Source organism: Cydia fagiglandana, chromosome 8 (genome assembly GCF_963556715.1).
Source record: "Cydia fagiglandana chromosome 8, ilCydFagi1.1, whole genome shotgun sequence".
Lineage (NCBI taxonomy): Eukaryota > Metazoa > Arthropoda > Insecta > Lepidoptera > Tortricidae > Cydia > Cydia fagiglandana.
In genome coordinates this window covers 18,044,581-18,052,708 of record NC_085939.1, presented here as the reverse complement: position 1 = coordinate 18,052,708, position 8,128 = coordinate 18,044,581, and the positions used below count along the sequence as shown (strand labels likewise).

General features: G+C 42.2%; 1 long non-coding RNA gene across 1 annotated transcript; it reads right to left on the bottom strand.

Annotated features, from left to right (window-relative positions):
* Nucleotides 1-5,146: 5,146 nt before the first annotated feature.
* Nucleotides 5,147-6,908, bottom strand: LOC134667069 (uncharacterized). The gene is made up of 2 exons (XR_010098599.1): nt 6,648-6,908; nt 5,147-5,299 (listed from the first exon to the last, which is right to left on the bottom strand). It is a non-coding gene; the product is annotated as an uncharacterized LOC134667069 (long non-coding RNA).
* Nucleotides 6,909-8,128: the final 1,220 nt, after the last annotated feature.

Below are 8,128 nucleotides of genomic sequence, written 5' to 3'. Positions count from 1 at the left end.
CTGGGCCCGCGCACAGAGGAAACCGCGCTTCGTTCACTTCGCGATCCACTAGACGTATCACGGTAGAATGCGGGGGCGCGAGACCCAGAGAGAGCTTGGCTCGATCTTCTAGGTTCGCGCACAGAGGAAACCGCACTCACTGCACTCCGTGATTCGTCAGACGTGTCACGGTAGAACGCGGGGGCGCGTGACCCAGAGAGAGCTTGGCTCGATCTGCTCGGTTCGCGCACAGAGGAAACCGCGTTCACTGCATTCCGTGACCTGTTAGACGGCTTATGTCGGTTTATGCGCTTGGCCGCAGTGCTAATTTCGTTAAGAAACTCGGAAATCGCAACTAACCCGGGTGATTCTACGTTAGACTGCCGGTATTTGGCCCATTCATAGCGCACTATCAGATTCAACTTATCCACGATTTTATTCACGAGCTCAGGCGCGTGCAAGTATTTCTCTTGACGCAAGGATCTAATGGTGGCGACGGCATTCGCTACATGCGCGGCGAATGAGGTTATATTAGAATTGTCTTCGGATAAACGCGGCATGCGTTTAACGTAATGAATTTCCGTAAGAACAATCTCCTCAGGGTCGCCGAACTGCCGTTCCAGCGCTTCCATTATCTCGTACGGATCCTGAACCGTGTACATTATTGATTTTACGGCCGTCCGAGCTTCGCCCTTAAGTGCGCGCCTAATCCGACTGACGTTATTGACGGCACTAAACATGGGCGACGTATCTTCGAACTCTGCCCTAAATGATATCCACTCGGTGATATCTCCGCCGAATGTAGGCAATTCCGGCGGTTTATGGTACATTGGCGCGTAGGTACCGTGCGGTACCTCTACAATGCGCGGGGGTGGTCTGCTAGCCCGATCGACGGCTGCACGCGGCGGCGGTTGCGTTTGCGCGGTCTGTTTCGGCGGCGGGATTTTAACGTTTTCCTGTGCGATCTCGTGCTGTAACCTCGCTTGTCGTTCTACCCAACTTCTAGTCCGTTCTTCGACGGTCGCGTCACTGCTGCCGACAGACTGCGCCTTCAGTTGCGCAACCTGCAGCCGTAAATTTGCAGTGTCGGACTTTGTCTTAGTAGCTTCGACGGTCGCGTCACTGCTGCCGACAGACTGCGCCTTCAATTGCGCAATCTGCAGCCGTACATTTGCAGTGTCGGACTCTGTCTTAGCAACGGCTAGACGGGCTTTACGAACCTCGAGCTCGGCCATTAGCACGGCCAATTGTTTATCGCGTTCCCTAACCGATTTGCGACTTTTATGTGAATCGCGATTAGACGGCGCCCGCGACGGCGATGGCGGCGCATCGATGTCTTTATTCACTAGCGTACCTAATCTACTACGATTTACTACCGTGGCATCTAACGCTTCCGAGTGTACCGACTCGTTTCCACCGGTAGTATTCGGGTTGCCACTGGTGCCCTTGCTCCACGTATTTGTCTCGCCGGACGTAGTCTTACCGGACGAGGGGGTAGGGGTGTCCATGTTGGCTGCGGGCGCAGGCGGGCCCTTGGTGCGTGGTCGTAGGCTCCTTGCTTCCTTTTCGGACATCTTTCTGGCTGGAACCACTTCACTTCACTTAACACACGCGGGGGTCCCTAACTTGACCTGCCTATATTTATGACTGACCGTTACCGAGCGTAACGTCAGGCCCTAAGCGTAGCGTGGATCCCTCGTGGCACTGAATCTCCCGCAATGGCAAAGTGCTATGCCCAGAACGTTCGAAAGCAGTGTGTGGGTATCAACCATGTGACACATGCAACGAAAGTTGCCAGGACACGTGAGCGGAGGACGACCTACACGCTGCACGGTCCGACCGGCAAGCCGGTAAATGGGTACGGAAAGGTATTGGGGTTGGGTCTGAGCCGAAGCGAACCTCTAGGCCCAGCGCGTTCTTTATTCAGTCTTGCCGTCTGAGTCAAGCAATGTCGCTTAAAACTCAGCGCGTACTTGTTTCTTTCTTGCCGTCTGAGTTAAGCAATGTCGCTTGAAACTCAGCGCGTACGTGTTTCTTTCTTGATTCTGAGTTAAGCTATGTCGCTTGAAACTCAGCGCGTACGTTTTTCTATCTTCATCCGGCTCGAAGGACCAAACTGTGGAGTGTAGACTGTAACTTTTCGTGATGAGGGGTTCGTTGGGTGAAGCGTAGAAACTCGCCGCTGGAACGCGCTGGCCGTCGTGCTGTCTCGAAGTCCGCTATACCTCCATTTACCGGAATATGTGTTGTGTGAAATAAAAACACATATGTCTGAGTTTATTTACTGGAGAGTGTTCAGGCAAGTGATAGAGTTAAGCTCTCTGAGTTCTCTGAATATGCTACAAATGGCGCGGGTTTATATAGGAATGGCCGGGCGATTTGTATCTCTGAACTAGTGGGTATTATATGCAGAGTGAATTTTATTTATTTCTGCCAATCTCGTTAATTATAAGCACGTATGAAAGGAGCACGAATCCTAGACTTATAACTAGATATAAAACATTCCACGCAATTCATTTGACATAATATGTGAGCACAAAGTAAAACATGATATACAAAAGTAAAAATAGTAACCTAAACGTAAAGACTAATTTAACACATGCATGACCCTAATAGCTATTTACGACAGCTGACCAATAGGTCAAATGTACTAATAAGACATTTTAGGTGTATTTGCGACGTAATTATTTCTTATACGGAGACCTTTAGGTCGTCGATTTTATGTCGATTTAGCTACTAATTTTAGGTAAATGTTACTTAAAATAGATACCAAATTGCGACCATATAGTTAAAATCACTTGTAAAGTACTATCAATACCATAAGGTTGTGCCGCCATTTTCTTTCATTATAACGAGATGCTAAATACGAAATTGCATAATTTAAGTTGTTATATCTTGAATGGTGCCATCGCACGGTACTTCATTGTGCTAATATTCAAAATAAAACAATATTTTTGATCAAGTCAATACACTCACACACACAAATATTCAATTACAACACTCAATTACAAGCAAATATATGCATTTTGATTTTATAAAATGTTGAAAACTTAAATATTTCAAAAGCCCATCGATAGTTTTGTATGTAAACCTAACATACTGCACGAAAAAATTTTCTGTGCACTAGATTTCATCGTTCTTCATCAGCGTAATCGGCCTAAATTATTTTACATGACTTAGTGGCCGCCATTATCATTGCACAACTTAAAGTTGTTTTCTTGTTAGACATTTTGTTTCTGAGTGAAAAGAATATATAAGCGTAATGTTTGTGTCTCTTTTTCTCTTCATCGCGTCTCATCTAAATATTGCCTCGCAGAGTAATTATATGGATACAAATATGTCGCCATCACGTCTAAAGGTGGTAAAGAATACCAAATTAGTACATTTTCACTACGCGGCACGTCGTGGCGACGTCGAATCCACGTCGGAAACATGACCTAGTGTTGACCTAATGGTTGTAATCACTAATTTACCGTCAATAAATACGTCGCCGGCTCGTGCGTTTTTTCCCCATTTATGTCGACTCGACGTGCCCACGACGTCGATTCGACGTGCCTCATTTTGGTCTCCTAAATTGTGCGACCTAAAATAGGTGCCTTTTTCGGAATATCGACCAAAAATGTTTGCTGGGTAGGTACTTGCACTTATTTAAGTCTCTGGTGCCATGAAGATCTAATAAAAGGGCGTAGCACGCTATTTAATTGGCCTCATTATCACGGGAGAGCTCTTGTCTCCATTAATAGTTTCTACTCTATTATACATATATGTAAGTATCTATTAAGTTCATCATTTTAACACGAACTTTCTTTCTAGTCCTTATTAGGTCAACTATCTATGGAAGAGATTCCTCAAAGGAATTACAGTTGGTCAAATCAAATTTGTCAGTAAGTAAATAAGAACAAATAAACTATGTATCATCATCATATCAGCCAGAGGACGTCCACTGCTGGACATAGGCCTCCCCTAAAGAGTGCCACAATGAGCGGTCTTGGGCCACCCGCATCCAGCGGACTCCCGCGACCTTCACCAGGTCATCAGTCCACCTTGTGGGGGGTCTACCCACGCTGCGCCTTCCGGTACGTGGTCGCCACTCGAGAACCTTTCCGCCCCAACGGCCATCGGTTCTACGGGCAATGTGCCCCGCCCACTGCCACTTAAGTTTAGCGATTCGAAACTATGTATACTCATCCTTTTCCTTTGGGTGCTATTAGTGAGCTAGTACTAGTGTAAGACAAAGATAGTAGGTATGATTCTCTCTGTCTATGCTTGAAATGAGACAGTCCTTTGACAAACTATAGTTTGTTTTACTGCTATTATATTTTACACAACTGTAGGGGTACAGAACTACAGACGTTTGGTTTGGTCAAAGACATGTAACTTCGTATAAGATGAATAAAGTCTAAGAAAAAAACGTGCCTCGGAAATCAAGAAAGTCATTCTCGGATAGATGGCGCACACACCTTTGGCCTATGCTCGGCTAGATGGCGTGACGACACCGTTTCATATTTAACAATTTTAACATATACATATGTAGATATTAAAGAATGAACATGGGTCAAAATAATAATAAAATGATTTATCCATTTATATACACTATTTTGATAATTTTATACGTGTTTATTTTGAGATGGCAGTAAATTTACAGTGACTACAAAATTTACTATGACAGGACCCCTCTATACTATCTATTCTCTTTGGTTTGGTGTTTTTAGAATTGTCTCGATGATATAAACTATTTACGCCATCTACATGTTCCGCTGTGAACTAATACGACGCGGAACTAACCAAAAATTTTGATAAAACATTTTTTTATTATTACGCCATCTGTTAATGATGCCTGAAGAATACCTACCTACCGTATGTAATGAACCCAGAAAATTCAGCAGGCGTTCACAGATGGCGTGATAATTAAGAATTATTTAACTATTTTTTACTTACAACCTTTAATTAGTTGAAGTTGAAACAGATATTATAGTTATAGTCATACTTCAAGGAAATTTTAATTGTCCTACCCATTTAAGGGTGGTATTCCATCTGTCCCAATCCATCTCCATCCATCCAACTATCTCCAATCCATCCAGCCATCCATCCATCATTTCATCTGTTCCATCTTTGTCACATTGGACAAATTGCGTCTCACATTTTGCTTAATGATAGAGTGAGACTGTGTTTTAAATCTACAATTTTATTTCAACTTAAATTAATAAATTCTAAATAACAATAAAGTGATAGTTTTATGATTTCCATTGTACCGCCTCTGATGATCTCTTCTCAAATGGGAAAGTCTGTTTATATCTTGCTATGCCGAGACTCACGAATGCTGTAACAAACAATAAATTATCTCAAAATCCTAAACATATAAATAAGCTTTGTACCATTTTATTGTTTTTTTAGGGTTCCGTACCCAAAGGGTAAAACGGGACCGTATTATTTAGGGTTCCGTACCCAAAGGGTAAAACGGGACCCTATTACTAAGACTTCGCTGTCCGTCCGTCCGTCTGTCTGTCACCAGGCTGTATCTCACGAACCGTGATAGCTAGACAGTTGAAATTTTCACAGATGATGTATTTCTGTTGCCGCTATAACAACAAATACTAAAAACAGAATAAAATAAAGATTTAAATGGGGCTCCCATACAACAAACGTGATTTTTGACCAAAGTTAAGCAACGTCAGGAGTGGTGAGTACTTGGATGGGTGACCGTTTTTTTTGTTTTTTTTTTTTTGCATTATGGGACGGAATCCTTCGTGCGCGAGTCCGACTCGCACTTGCCCGGTTTTTTTTTTCTATGAAGAATCATTACAACTAAATTCACATTATTTGTGTCAATTTAAGGGACAATATCTAGGAGACCGACCTTAGCTCGGCAAACATATAAAAACTCAAAAATGCGCGTTTTCCCAGAAATAATACCTAGCTAGATCGATTTATCACCCTCGAAAATCCCCATATAGCAAATTTCATCGAAATTGTTAAAGCTGCGTCAGAGTTCTGTGTTTTATGAATGTGAAGGAAGCGAAAGAGGTATGTCAGGATCGTAGCAAGTGGAAATCCGTGGTCTCTGCCTACCCCTCCGGAAAATAGGCGTGATTATATGTTTGTATGTATGTATGTATGCGTCAGAGTTCCCCGAAATATATATATAACTAAATAAATAAACAAGAATTGCTCATTTAAAGGTATTAGATTAGATACAATTATGATAACTATTTCAGCTCATGTCGTTCTCTGTCAGCAACATAGGTGATGCAATTTTCTTCATCGAAATGGTAAACTCTTTGCTTGCCGCTTTACTTAACTAACTTTTGTTGTGTTGAAGTGTAAGTAAACTTATATTTAGTCCAAATATTTACACTTTACACTGCTAACAGTACCAAGAAAGTTGGAAAGTGGTACTGAGTGAATTTGGAATGTAAAAATTAAGTTTGATAAACACAAATATTTGTTTGAGTCATGGGTGTTTTCTATGTAATAAGAATGTAAATATTGTCGTCTAGCACCCATAGTACAAGCTTTGCTAGGTTTGGGGCTAGGTTGATCTGTGTAAGATGTCCCCTGATATTTATTTAAGATGTTTGGAACAAGTGATGCAATAAGTACTACTTTTGTGAATTTGGCTTTCTTACAGCTTTTAAAAATAACTTTTACAATAAAAACGGGTTACTTACTGAGAGAAAAAGTAGAAATCAGTATTCTTCCGGGCAGAGTTTTGTTTTTAAACGCTAAATTTGCAAGATAACCTCCAATGCCGATCAGACCCACGGCTCCGAAAATTCTGCACCCCAAACAGTCGCGAGGCGCCGCCTCCTCGGTTTTCGCTGACATTTTGAAGAAATATACTTGGATAAGTATTACTTTATTATTATGTAAAGCTCATACTTTTTATAAAACAAAGTTTTGCTGTTTTGATTTTCGTTTTTAAACGTCAATGTCAGTATCACATTCTCCGCTGTCATGCAATGTCAAACGCGTTTAGTTACTGCTGTTTGTTTTTCCGAAATTCAGAGCAAATTCAGAATCTCAATTTCAATGGTGACTTATTAAAATAATCCGTAACCACAGAATAAATAATAGTACTAAATGTAAATAATAGGTACAGAAGACTCACTCTCTAACAAAACGCGTCTGTTACTATTAGGACAGAATGGCCGCTAGGTGGTGACAGCGCCACGCGCGGCTTATGACTAGCCACCAAAATAAAATTGGTGTGGAACGGATGTACATGTGTCGAAATCGCGGAGTGAGCTTCGCTTGCCATAACGACAGATTTTTCCATATAGGCTAGCCGTAGACGCACGATTTCCTGATGAGGAATGTTTGGCCAGGCGCACTCTACTGAACGGAAAAAATACCTCATTTGCACATGTCATTCCGTGCGTCTTTTAAAAACGTGTCGAATGCTTCACTTTTAAAATCCTGCTCCACACTCGTGCGTGAATTACGGCGCGAAACCGCGAACGTGAATGTGGAGATGGCTTAACCTACATACTTTGAAACAGGAGGCCGGAAAAACAGAAGCAGGCGTGGCTCACTCGGCGATTTCGTCGCTTTGCTACAGGTAGCTAAAAGTACATCCGTTCCACCCCAAGTTTGGGGAAAGCCATAAGCCGCGCGTGACGCTGTCGCCACCTAGCGGCCATATCTGTGCTGATCGTAACAGACGCGTTTTGTTAGAGAGTGAGTCATCTGTACCTAGTACTATTATTTATTCTGTGACAGAAGTCACAAATTTTACAATCGCTTTCTTGTTTCTATTATAGTTATACTTGTATTTACCGTTTCACCGAATCTGTAGAGGATGGATTCAGAACATTACAAATTCAAATTGCTACGTTGTTTTTATCAGGCGCTCAATTTATGTAAAACAAACGGTTTATATAAATAAATACAAAGCAAAGCGTAATTTTGGCGATAAAACTTGGCTGTTTTACTCAACAAGTAAACAAGGCGGAGATTTTCCCTAAGGTCCCTTTTACGATGTTGCTTCAGTACTAAAAACGCGTTAGCCTCACCCGAGACAATATTCAAATAATAAATTTCGTTTTAACAAAAACTTCTGGCACTCCTGGCAACAGCTTGGTCGCTATTCTTGAAGATTACCGAGTTTGGGTTAACCAGGAGGGCTAGCCAAGATGACGATCGTACATCG